Source organism: Lissotriton helveticus, chromosome 11 (assembly GCF_964261635.1).
Source record: "Lissotriton helveticus chromosome 11, aLisHel1.1, whole genome shotgun sequence".
NCBI lineage: Eukaryota > Metazoa > Chordata > Amphibia > Caudata > Salamandridae > Lissotriton > Lissotriton helveticus.
The window spans coordinates 707,950,775-707,963,585 of NC_136072.1; positions in this window are offsets into that span (position 1 = coordinate 707,950,775).

Consider the following 12,811-nt stretch of genomic DNA (forward strand, 5'->3'; position numbering starts at 1 on the left):
TCAACCTTGGATCCGGTAGCTAGAGCGTTGCCGAGTTGTTTGAGAGCCACAGCGGCAGCAGCTGTTTCTATTCGACAGTCTGCTGGGTTAGTGATGAATAATATGTTGATTGTAATGGTTCCACATGCAGTGGATACCTTGTTAAATAAGACTAAGACACAGCACTTAACTAGTGCTCGATTGTCCGGTTATGAGTTGACACTTTTTTTTTGTTGTAAAATTTATTTTTATTCAGAATTTGCAGGAAAGGAAAAAAAAAGAGGAAAGTGAAAGAAAGAAAAAGAAGTATACAAGCGACATTTCCGCCAATTGCCCCTCACAGGGGACGCTGTAGGGAGCACTCAAAGGAAGCATTTGGGAGGCTGCAGGGTGGGGTGGCATGGCATGATAACAGAGTTCAGTTCGTAAATCCAATGCATGCCAAGGAGTTCTAGGCGGAAATCCGTGCTCGGCCTAGTGACCGGCAAAGGAAATAGCGCTGCATAAGGTTCAGAAGTCTAACAACCCCCATGTGCTAAGCAGCGTCGCAACAAGTAACAAACTCCCATTCCCAACTAGTTCCCCCTCTCCCCACCTCCCCCCCTGGTGGTGGCAACAACAACACTCTCGTGCAGTACAAGGCTCCACATTTATACAATCCGATTAAACCTGGAACAGGTGAAGTGCGCGGAACCTGGGTGGGCAGACCGCAGATGGCAGGCCACGTGACAGGAAGCGGACCAGAGGACCCCATCAGAACACAAAGTTTTTAAAATTGCCCAGGAATATGTCCGCCATTCTCTCCATGCTCAGTAGTCCCCAAAGTCTTGCATGCCACAGAGAAGAGGCTGGGGCATGAGGCTTCTTCCATGCTGCCGCCAACGTAAGCTTGGCGGCCCCCAAGCAAAGCCACAGGATACGTTTATCCGCTTTAGTTTGATGTTCCAACACCGGATCACGGAGTCCCAACAGGACATAGGCCATTGAGTCCGAGATCGGATATCCTGAGATGTCCTTGATGTGGGAAAGAATTTCTGCCCAGAAAGGGCGAATGATCGGGCAGTCCCACCCGATGTGGCGGAAATCCCCCAGCAAGCCACAACCCCTCCAACACCTATCCGAAGAAGCCGGAAAGATTCGGTGGAGCTTGGATGGGTAAAGATACCAATCGTGCATGGTCTTTAAGTGGGCTTCCCTAAGATTCACCGAATGATTGTGCGTCATGATATCACTCCAAAGATGCTTCCATTCGACGTCAGAGACGTCACGGCCCAGAAGGACCTCCCAGTGTTCCATGTAGCGGGGGGCGGAGAGACCGTAGTGGCCAGCAGCAGCCCGTACAAGAAAGAGATCATCCCTTTCATAGTGGAGGTGCGGAGAAGAAAGGACTCGAATGGAGAAAGCGGCCGGGTAGCGGCTTCGCTCACACCCGTTGCCGTTGCCCAGTGGAGAAGTTGGTTGTGGCGGAAGCGCTCATTGACCGGGATCCCATAGTCACGCATGCAGTTGTGGAACGTGAGTGGAGCCACCCCATGGAACAGATGCGTGAGCGCCCTACAACCACCCTCTCTCCACAGCCTGAAGGGTCCCTCCTGCAGTGCCGGCGGGAAGGCCGGGTTGAAGTGAATGGGGGTGAAGGGGGATGGAAACGTGGTCCAGCGGTCGTCGTTGGTGACCGTGTCCCACACCTTCAGGACCGTGCCAGTAGGGGTGCTAATGTAGGCATTCTTAGGCCGGTCCACTTTGGGTTTCCAGATCAAGTCCCAGATCGACCTCCCAGCCACACTCCTATCCATATGTAGCCAGTGCTTCTCCGAAAGCTGTAGGGACCATTCCACCACCACACGCAGCTGCGCGGCCTTATGATATAAGAGCATGTCCCGGAACCCCACCCCCCCCTCCTTCCTGGGTCGTCGCAGCATCGTGAGGGGAATACGTGCCCGTCCACCCTGCCAGACAAATCTCAGCATCAAGGTTTTTAAGCGCAGAAAAAAGTCCATCTCTATAGGAATGGGAAGGGCCTGGAAGAGATAAAGGAACTTAGGTAGGAGGACCATTTTAAGGGCATGGATCCTGCCAAGCCAGGAAAGGAATTTCGGTTTCCACCGGTCCAGGTCTGCTCGTATCGCAGCTAGCATTGGGGGGAAGTTAGCCGCGAATAAGGACCCTATGGTAGGAGTCAGGCGCACTCCCAGGTATAACAAGGAGGCGGATGCCCATGGTAAAGCCGTGAGCAAGCGGACTCGCTCCACTTCCGCCGGAGGGAGAGTCAGGTTCAGTATGTACGACTTGTCAAAGTTGACCTTGAACCCTGCTACTGCCTCAAAGTGGGATAGCACCTCCTGAACATGCGGCAACGATTGGGCCGGGTCCCCCAATGACAACAGCACATCGTCCGCAAAGAGGGAAATTTTGTGCTGCTCACCCGTAAAGGGAAGGCCCCTGATCTGTTCCCTCTCCCGTATCGCAAGCGCCAGGGGTTCGATACTCAAGGCAAAGAGGAGAGGGGAGAGGGGACAACCCTGCCTCGTACCCCGGGAGTGAGGGAAGCATGGAGACGGATGACCGTTAATCAGCACCCTCGAGCTAGGGCTGCTGTAATTAGCCCGAATCATGGTAATGAACTGGTGCGAAAAGCCGAAGGCGGTCACGGTGCGAAATAGGAACCCCCAGTGGACCCGATCGAACGCTTTCTCCGCATCCAGCCCCACCACTATCGCCGGAATGCGAAACCTGGTGGCCTTCTCTATCAAGTGCATCACCCGCCGCAAGTTGTCATGTGTTTGCCGTCCCTTGATGAACCCGGACTGGTCTGGATGGATAATGGCCGGCATCAAATCCTGGAGCCGGCGGGCAATGATAGATGAGTATAATTTAGCATCCACATTCAGGAGGGCTATCGGGCGGTATGACGCGCACTTGGAGGGATCCTTCCCCTGCTTGGGGATCACGGTTATCATGGCCTCGGCCATAGTCCCCGAGGTCCTCCCAGTGGTCGCCATTTCGTTGAAGAGGGAGACCAGGCAATCAACCAGTTCTGTTGCGAACGTTTGGTAGAAGAGAGCAGTATAGCCTTCCGGGCCAGGAGCCTTGTTAGGCTTCAAGGCCTTAATAGCCTCTAGTACCTCTGCCCTGGAAAAGGGGGCCGCCAACTGCTCATTCCACTCTCTAGAGACCTGCGGTATGGGGAGGTCTGCTAGGAACGCGTCCTGGGCTCCCTGATCCAGGGAGTCACCCTTGTATAGTGCAGCATAGAACCGGCCAAAGACGGCCGCTTTATCCTCGTCTCGCTGCCGCACGGACCCCCCTGGCTCCTGGATCCCCCCAATATATTCCTTCTCTCTTTTTTCACGAAGTTGACGGGCCAAATGCCGCCCCACCTTGTTCCCTTGCGAGTATGACACGCGCCGTAATCTCAGGAGGGTGAACTCAGCACGATTGGCGTAATGGGCCTTTAATTTGCCCCTGACAGCCGTCAGCGGTCGGAGCGTTGCTCGAGATGGGTTCAACTTGTGTGCCCGTTCTAAGCTGGCGAGTTCTCCCTCCAATTTCTCCCGTTCTTCCCTCCTCAATCGATTGAGGTTCGCATTGAGGCCTATGCAAGTGCCCCTCAGGGAGGCCTTGCAGGCGTCCCATGTATTGAACACAGACGTGTCCGAGGCCGGGTTGAGAGTCAGGAACTCCCTGACAGCCTTTCTAAGCTCCCTACACGAGGTATCATCCCTAATAAGCGCCGCTGGAAAATACCATTTCCGAAAGTCATCTCACCGCACCGACCACTGCAGCATGAGGACCAGTAGGCTATGATCTGAGACAGAGAGCGGAAAAACCTTGGAATCACGGACATCCCCCCTGAGTGCCTGGCTCAGAAAAATATGGTCTATGCGGGAGTAACTGGTGAACGTGGGAGAAGAATGTATAATCGCGGGCCTGGGTGTGCACGGTGCGCCAGCCATCGATCAGCCCCAATTCGCCCACCCTGTCCTTTGTTTCAGTGGAGAAGACACCGGAGTACGGGAGCTGTCTAAGGTTTTGTCCCAGACCATGTTGAAATCATCCAAGACAAACAAGGGTCCTTCCACAAAGTCCCCCACTTTATCTAACAAGCCCTGAAGAAAGCTGTTCTGCTGAGCATTGGGAACTTACACCACCACAAACGTACACAAGCGGCCATAAAGCAACCCCTTGACCATCAACCACCGGCCTTCTTTATCACAGCTTACCCCCATAGGTTGGAATTGGAGGGACGCCCGAAAAAGAAGAGCTACCCCCCTGTGCTTGGTAGAGGCAGAGGATCTATAGATGAGGGGAAATTGCCTGTGTCGGAGCCGGAGCTCGTCCCTGCGCGCCAGGTGGGTCTCCTGGAGACCCACCACATCCAGGTGATGGTCCAACAAATATTTCCAAATCTTTTGGCGTTTCTGCGGGGAGTTGAGACCCTTCATGTTCCACGTGCCAATGCTCTGAGGCATGGGGAAAGTTCAGGCACCACTGCTTCACATTCGCCAAGTCAACACCCCTCCGCTCCCTCCCCACCGCAAACATCCAGTCTCCCCCTCCCCCCTCAGGCCCCCCTCGCATGCACCCGACCAGACTCTCCCCTCCCCATCGCCCGCTCCCGCTCCAGGACCCATGAATCCAACAGTCCCGGACCCACAGCAGATAGGGTGAGGCCTCAATCGGGTTACCCCACCTTAGAGTGCAACGAGTAAGGAACGCATTATTCAAACGCCAGTGAGCCGTTCCCCCAGGGGAAGTAAGGCTTGCAGCAAGCATCCAGTAGTCACCACCACCACACCGCCCACCCCGCTTCACCCCCCAACTACCCCCCCCAACCCCCACCCTCAGGTCCTCCCACCCCCCCACCCCAACATGCAAGAAACCTACAGAATGAAACAAAACAGTCTCAGAGGAAACAGTCCCTGAGTGCAGTAGTGCGAAGAACGTTCCCTGGGTTGGGGTTGGGAACCCATCACAGGGTCACCCAGGGCCAAGGACCGGGGTGTCTTCTCAAAAAGTACAAACATACCCTCGGTACCAGAGTTCACGTGCCCCTCCGGCACCATGTGGCCAGCAGCCCGAGGATCAGGCTGCCCCGGAGCTCTGCTGGGAAGACATCAACGTCGCTGAAGCCACGGACGCCACCGCGTCCCCTCTCTCCTGCAGGCTAGTCGTGCGGTCAGGCCGTCTGCGTCCCGTCTCCGAACCCACTCTGTGCCATGAGGAGGATCGTCGCCGTCTCCGCGAGGACGCGGGCTGCCAGCTTCAGGTGCAGGAGTTGTGTCATCAATGCCCAGGAGCTCTTTCGCCTCCTGGAGAGAACGGATCTGCGCCAGCCGATTTTGCGACCGAAAGACAATGCGAAAGGGATGACCCCATGAGTAGGAAATGTAATGCTCTCGCAGATAGGCGGTTACCGGTCGGAACTCGCGTCTCTTTTGGAGTGTCGTTGCTGCCAGATCCTGGTAAAGTTGAGGACGGTGCTCACGGAATTGCAGGGATGGAATGTCCCGCGCTTTTCTCAGGATACGCTCCTTCAGCTGGAAGTCATGCACGCAGACTCACCTGGGCAGTCCCACCCTGTGGACTCTGTCCATCCTGATTTCCTGCAGGTCCTCCCCGTCCAGTATCTGCAAGAAAAGTGCCTGCACGTAGCCGCGGAGGTCGCCCGCCTCGCCGTCCCACGGGACCGCCCGTATGCGGATGTTGTTCCTACGGGAACGGGTCTCCAGATCTTCCGCGTGGGCCTGTAGGTCTAAGTTCTGCTCCGTAAGCCAAAGCACGTCCTGCTGCAATTGGTGGACATCGTTCGCCATGCTCAGGTCGTGATCCTCCAAGGTAGCCACCCGCTCTCCGATTCTGTCTACGTCCCTTCGCACCTCACGGAGATCCGACGCCAGTTGAGCGCGGAGCTCAGAGATATCCTCCTTTATGGAAGCGAAGAGTTCCGTCATGAAAGCCTTGGTTGCAGGGGCTTCATCATCCCTCTGTCCGGGCGAAGCACTAGGGCCAGGAGATGCTGGTGGTTGGGAACCCTTGGACGGGCCATCCTTTCCGGGCTTCCCTTTGCGCAGCGAAGAGGACATCGCTGCCTCTCTATTCCGACTGGAAGGCAAGGTGGGAGATCACTGTTCAATAGGACAGAGATCCGTCCATCTGACCGTGGTCTGTCCCAATCGAGGATGCAGCCCCAGTGTCCACGGGCTATACCTTTTAATAGACGTGGAGGATCCAGGCGGTATATGGCGTCACCAGTCCGCGACCCCAGTATGCAGTCGGGCCGGACCCCGGAGAAGGCAGACCCCCGTCCTCAGTCACGTTCCCCAGTTCTCAGTTGCACAGCCAACCAGGCGGCCACAAAGCGTCGATGCAGGGAGGTATTCAAGGTCAAAGACCCTCCGCTCCACCCGGGTCACCAGCTCAGGCTCCAACCTCCTCCGGGACGAGAGCTCCGATCCTGCAGCCGCCCATACACCTCCTGCCGGACACCGCAGTCCCGCACTGTCCGCCTCCTCTACAGCACAGCGCCCCAGCGCTCAATTCGGTTCTCCTCCTCCAGCGGGGGGATGAACAAGGCTTACCCCCGGAGGGCCGACCGGTCACCTGCCGCCCACCACGTGGTCCGGGGATTCTTCGGGGGGCACTCACGCCTCTAGTTGCACCACCTCCGTACGTCCCGCAAATCTCCGCGCCCAGACACTGCCACCAATACTCTGCTGTTGCAGGGAGCTCAGGGTACGTTAGGCCTCAGGGCACGCTCCTCTGCCCGAGCGGTACCCAGGTCGCAGTTCTCGCGCTCGCGTAGGTCGCGAGGCCTGGCGTCGCAGCCCCGTCACCTTGGGCCGTGCCCCTCGCACTCCTACAGGGGTCGCTGAATTGTCCAAGATAGGACTCCGCCACACCGGTAGCAACAAGCGCTCCTAGCGCGATCTTTGAAGCACCTCGGTCCGCGACCAGGCCGCAAGCCTCGGTGCTGCGTAGGCTGCAGGCCGGCAGTCGCCTTCCCCTTTGCGCCGAAGCCCCGCCTCCGCGCCGACGCTGGAGGCCGCTGCTGAGATCGCCGCTGCGGAGGGGGGAGACCCTGTCGTCCGCCAGGTCCCGGTCAGCACTCCAGGCCTCCGCAATCCACAGCGCCACGCACCTTGGCCGGAACTCCCCGCAGCCTCTCAGCGCTGCCGACCGGCCTCGTGGCCCGCCCGCTCCAGTCTTGGCGCCGTTCTCAGGCACTTCCACAGCTTGCTCGGGGCCAGCAGTCGGACACGACCCCTAGGGAATGTAGGGACGTCCAGCGAGCTGTACAGGAGCCGTACAGGAGCCCGGGGACAGGTGCTGAACAAGGCTATGAAAGGCCCGGCGCCGCAGGGACTCAAAGCACGTCCTACTCCGCCGCCATCTTGGCCACGCCCCCGAGTTGACACTTTTAGCGGGTCATGTGCACATAAAGAGATGCAACACGTTGAATCCAGCTACGTTGTTGCCGATTGTAGCAGAGACAGATGTTCCTGAACAGCATGATTGCTTTCTCAGGACAGAGGAGGAAACGAAAGGGAGAGTGGATCTTAGGGACACTCCTCTTGAGAAGTGTGATGGTACCTTATGGGTGGATGGTTCATGCTTCAAGCTTCCAAATGGTGATACGACTGCGGCATATGCTGTCACGACTTTACAGACGGTTGTTGAAGCTGCACGTATCCCACATATTTCAGCTCAAGCAGCAGAGCTGATTGCACATCCGAGAGCGTGTGTATTATCAAAAGGAAAGAAAGTGACCATATATACTGACAGCCAGTATGCATTTGGTGTGGCTCATAGTTTTGGATGATTGTGGAAGGAACGTGGGTTCCTCACTTCTCATGGAACCAAAATTCAGCATGGTCAGTTGGTGAATGAGCTTCTTGAGTCACTCACCTTGCCGTTGCAAGTTGCGATTGTGAAATGCAGTGCACATAAGAAGGTTACTGACGACATTGGTCGCGGTAATGCGTTTGCTGATGAAGTTGCGAAAGAAACAGCGAGGGGTGTGATGAGTCGAATGTATGTTGCGGGCCCTGTAAGATGGATTGGTGACGTTGGAATGTGTGAAGATACAATAGAGAATGTGAAGTCTATCCAAGCTGAAGCTACAGAGAAAGAGTTGAGTGTGTGGAGAGAGAGTACGGGTAAATTGGACGCGAATGGTTGTTGGGTTGAGTTGTCGGAGCATCAGCGATGGTTGTTACCCGATGCGTACGTGCTTGCAGTGGTTACAATGGCGCATGGAATGGCTCATATCAGTGTGAAAGGGATCTGTAAGTTGTTGGCTCCAGTATGGCAAAATACTGGAATTCCTAAGTGTGCAGAGAATGTGGTCAAGAATTGTATGGTTTGCCTGAAATACAATCCTGGCAAGGGAACTCCAACTCCAGCTGGTCATTTTGCGCCTCCGACGTATCCGTTCGAGGTTTTGCAGCTAGATTTCATCCACATGGAGAGATGCAACAACCTAAAATACGTACTCGTGGTTGTTTGTGCCTTCTCAAGATGGGTAGAAGCATACCCCCTAAAAGATAATACTGCCCTGTCCACAGCTAAAGCACTTGTCAAGGAGTTTTTCCCTAGGTATGGTTTGCCGAGAATGGTCTGGAGTGATAATGGGAGTGAATTTGTGGGCCAAGTGATGAAGAGAGTGTGTGTAGGGTTAGGAATCCACCAAAAATTCCACGCTGCAAATCACCCCCAATCAGCTGGTCTAGTGGAGTGCTATAATGGCACCCTCAAATTGAAGTTGGCCAAGATACAAGCAAGCTCTGGTCTTACATGGCCTGATGCTTTGCCATTAGCACTCTTGTCGACTAGGATGACTGTGCATTCACGAGTGGGACTTAGTCCTTATGAAATCATTTTTGGACGCCCGGCAAACATATGGGGAGTACCGAGGCCGACGAAATTTAGCGAGATTGTACACCCTGTATTGCTTGACTATCTGCATGATTTGACGGCTAAATTGCGTGTCTTACACCAACAGGTTCATGATACACTGCCTCAGGCTTCTGAAGATCCAGGGCATGCAATCGATCCCGGATCGTGGGTGCTGATCAAGAACTTTCAACGGACAAAGAACGATCAGCCCCGCTGGACCGGTCCATACTTGGTGCTTTTATCTACGAGAACTGCAGTACGAGTGCAAGGGAAGAAAAACTGGATCCACGGCGTACATTGTAAGAGGGTTCCTCTGCTTCTGCCGTACGACCAGTGGGTCCAGGAGGGCATTCCTGATTCTGAGACCGAAACTGTGCCTCGTTTTCTGCCTTTTAGCGATGCACGTTTAATTGGGACAAGTTCTGAGCGTGAAAGTGACAATCTTTTGCAAGAAGCCGTGCCACCATCAGTGCGACTGGACACTACTGAGCCTGAACTCTTATTCTGCAATCACACAGCGCCCGGCAAAAACCGTTATAATTTGAGACCAAGAGTCATGGGACTAATAAAATAAAAATCCTTTTCTTTACTATTTTTGAAAGATCAGCTCTCCCATCTGAGAAACTGTTTTGATTGATTTTTGTTTTTCGAACCGCCATCTGGGTTCAGCTGTAGGGTCGCAGCGTCAAGTCTTTGGAGTGCAAGCCGAAGACACAAGGTCGACGGTTCTGGTTGGTCCTAGGGCATTCCCTGGACTGACAGACGCATTCCTTAGCACGGAACACCCTACCTCCGCGAGCAGCAAGGTTAGAGGATGGAGTTTTTCGAGATGGAGAGACCTGTTGAAGAAACAAACTTTAGAGCCAAAATATGTGAAATAATGAGTAGAAAATGTTTTTTAATTTTGTGCGTTTTCATGTTGCTTAGCTTAATGATGTTTTTAACGGGATATGTTATATTCTCTTTTCAAGTGACGTTTGCATCCACTACACAACCCATACCTTCTTCTACTGTCTCTTCGCATTCTTTTCATCCTCTGCCTGAACATGAGACCGTTAGAAGATTGGAGTTCGTTAACAACTCTTTCGTTCAGCTTCTGCACCAACACCAACTAGTAGTGAACACGACTAACTGTTGGGTGTGTGGTCTTATGCCTCATACTACTGATAAAGGTATTCCTTATCTAGTCCTGCCATTTAGCTACAATGCTTCTGTATGGGCGTACCGAACGATGTTCATCTACGCTCGCGAAATCCACCCCCTACGTTCTGTGAAGGATAATCCAAAGAATAGTGCTCTAATTAAGGGAATAGTCGATATGATTAAAGGAGCTAGTTCCTATGAGGCTATCCCGAGAGATGAGACACTAGCGTATATTGGATGGAACGTGACCGGATATGGAGCTAGTCTGAGTAAGAACCAGCAAGCGAAAAGATCCTCTCCGATTTGGATTGTACCCCATCAGGGTCATCTTTGTCTGCAAGGTAATGGCAAGAATCCGAGAGCTCAGTTAGGGAGTAGCACTGAGACGTATGTTGTTTCGTCCCAGACTTCCCCACCGTTCCTAGCAGCTAAGGGTACCTATTTCATCTGTTATTATAGAGCATACACATGGCTGCCCCCTGATTTCTCAGGCACATGTTTTGTCTCGTTCCTGTTGCCTCCCACCTACACAGCCGCGGCAGATTACCACAAGACAAGAGTAGCCAGATGTGTCTTCAGTAAGGAAGATACTGCAGGACAAGAATTGGGAGATTTCTTGAAGGGTTTTCTGCCGTTTTGGGGACCTATGGTGAACAGCAGGAACATACGACAACTGACGAGAGTGGTTGAGTCCACCGTAGTTGAAACTGCCGGTGCCCTTAGTAACTTGACTGCTGAGCTTCAGTCGGATCGTCTTATGACTCTCCAGAACAGGGTTGCGTTAGATGTCATACTTGCAGATCGAGGTGGGGTATGTAAAGTGATCCAATCAAGTTGCTGTGTTTTCATTCCAGACAATGCTCCGACAGTGTACCAGGCCATTTCCAAACTGCATAAAATCTCCGAATCTATACACATGGATAAAGGGGATTGGTCTTTGATGGGATGGTTCTGGGAACTGTTATCCACGTGGGGATGGAAGACTATGATGGTAATTGGTGTGATCTTAGCCATCCTTTTCCTGCTCTGTCTTTGTGTACAGTGTGCTCCTGCTATATGTGGTCTCTGTGCTACATCGTGTGTAAGGAAACCTCTATCAAGAGACGTGCTAAGTAATAGGATGATGCTACAGCAACATCTTGATGATCTGATGAGTATAGACCTGGACTCAGACTGACATGGGTTTAGGTTATTGCCTATGTAAGGGCAAAAGGAGGGGCTGAGGTACTGAAATTCTGAACCTTGTTATAAAAGTCGTCTTATCATGACGATTTTGGTATCAGCAGACCGAATATGGCGAGTGCAAGATGTATGAGTATTTTCGCCCTATTCGAGTGACGAAATCAAACGCGAAATCAGGGAGTCCGTTCTGAACCCTCGGGTTCCATCTTGCGTACGGCAGCCATTTTATGGTTGCCCTCACATAGGGTGGCGACAGTGGCAGAACGAGTCTCCAAGCACACGTACACTTTAGCTGTCCTCTGAATGACCTGAGCGAGCGACCCTCTTGCCTGAAGCCAAACTAGTTGAACCAGTCCCTTTCCCGGTAGCGGATCAAGATTACGGACCGAGGCACAAAACACCATCAAACCTTTTATTGCGCATACCTATGTCTTATCTTGCTCACACCTGTCTCTGCTCCTTTCTTTATGATCCGTTTACGATGGGGATGTGCCCGTTTTTATGGTGGGTTCGATCGACCAGTCTGACGAAGAATGTTGGGTTTGACCAATAATTGCTTATGGGCTGGACAAACTGAAAAATGGGCTTGTCATCATAATCCTGCCCTTCCTTTTTGTGAAAACATGTGAGTGGTCAACTGTAAATTAGGAATATTTGCCTGAAGCATAATATTTGGTATAAAAAGGGATGACTGGTTTTTGTAAGAGAGCAGTCTCCTGAGAACATACACCGTGTTGTACTTCTAGGATCTCTGTTACAGGCTGCAGCTAATAAAATTGATCTTTGACGTCACCAAGAAGTACCCGCGTCTCTGTACTCTAAGACAGGTGGACCCGGAGACTTGGGAGTTTCCCCTGGCGCCGCTGGGTCTTAAATAACCCGGTTCTTCAGCATGCCCAGCCTCTCACTCTCCTCTCACTTCACCAAGATCACACACTCCGTCACCTGGTCAGTAGCTGACTCAGGAATCGCTGCCTGTGCACCCACTTCAATTGTACAGGTTTCTCAACTCGGGGGTCTTCCTGCTGCATGGCTGCCTGCAGTGCCCCTCCTTACTACGGCTGGGGTGGGACTCTGTCCCAAAGGCCAGCATCTATTGTGATAAAAGTGCGCCGGCGCACTAGCAGCACAGTGTGATCCTGGCCAAAATCCAGGCCGGGCCACCCGCTAACACCTCTGCCTAAGGATACTACGCTAAGCCGCCCCTGATTTCTGATTCTTTTGATTTTTGTGTGATTGCCTTGAGAGTTGTGGGGAGAAACGGGGAGAAAGACAACATCACTAGCCTCCCCAGGGTGACCAGAATTTTAAAGCAAAATACCGGGACCTTTCCCAAAAATAGAAGGACTACAATTTAATTTTCAACATAGTGCACAGAATGACAGTTCTTCTCAGCAGAAAATACAGAAAAGGCAGAAAGAAAATACATAAAAGGCCATTTATAAAGCCAGTGGATGCCTGTTAATTAAATTGCTTTCCAATAACAGCTGCTAACTATCCCTGCTTTTCAAAACATAAAAAAATACCTCCCACCCCTTTTAGCCGACCCTCTCAAAAAAACGGGACATGAGCTGAATTTACTGAAATCTGCCGGGACAGCTGGCTATAC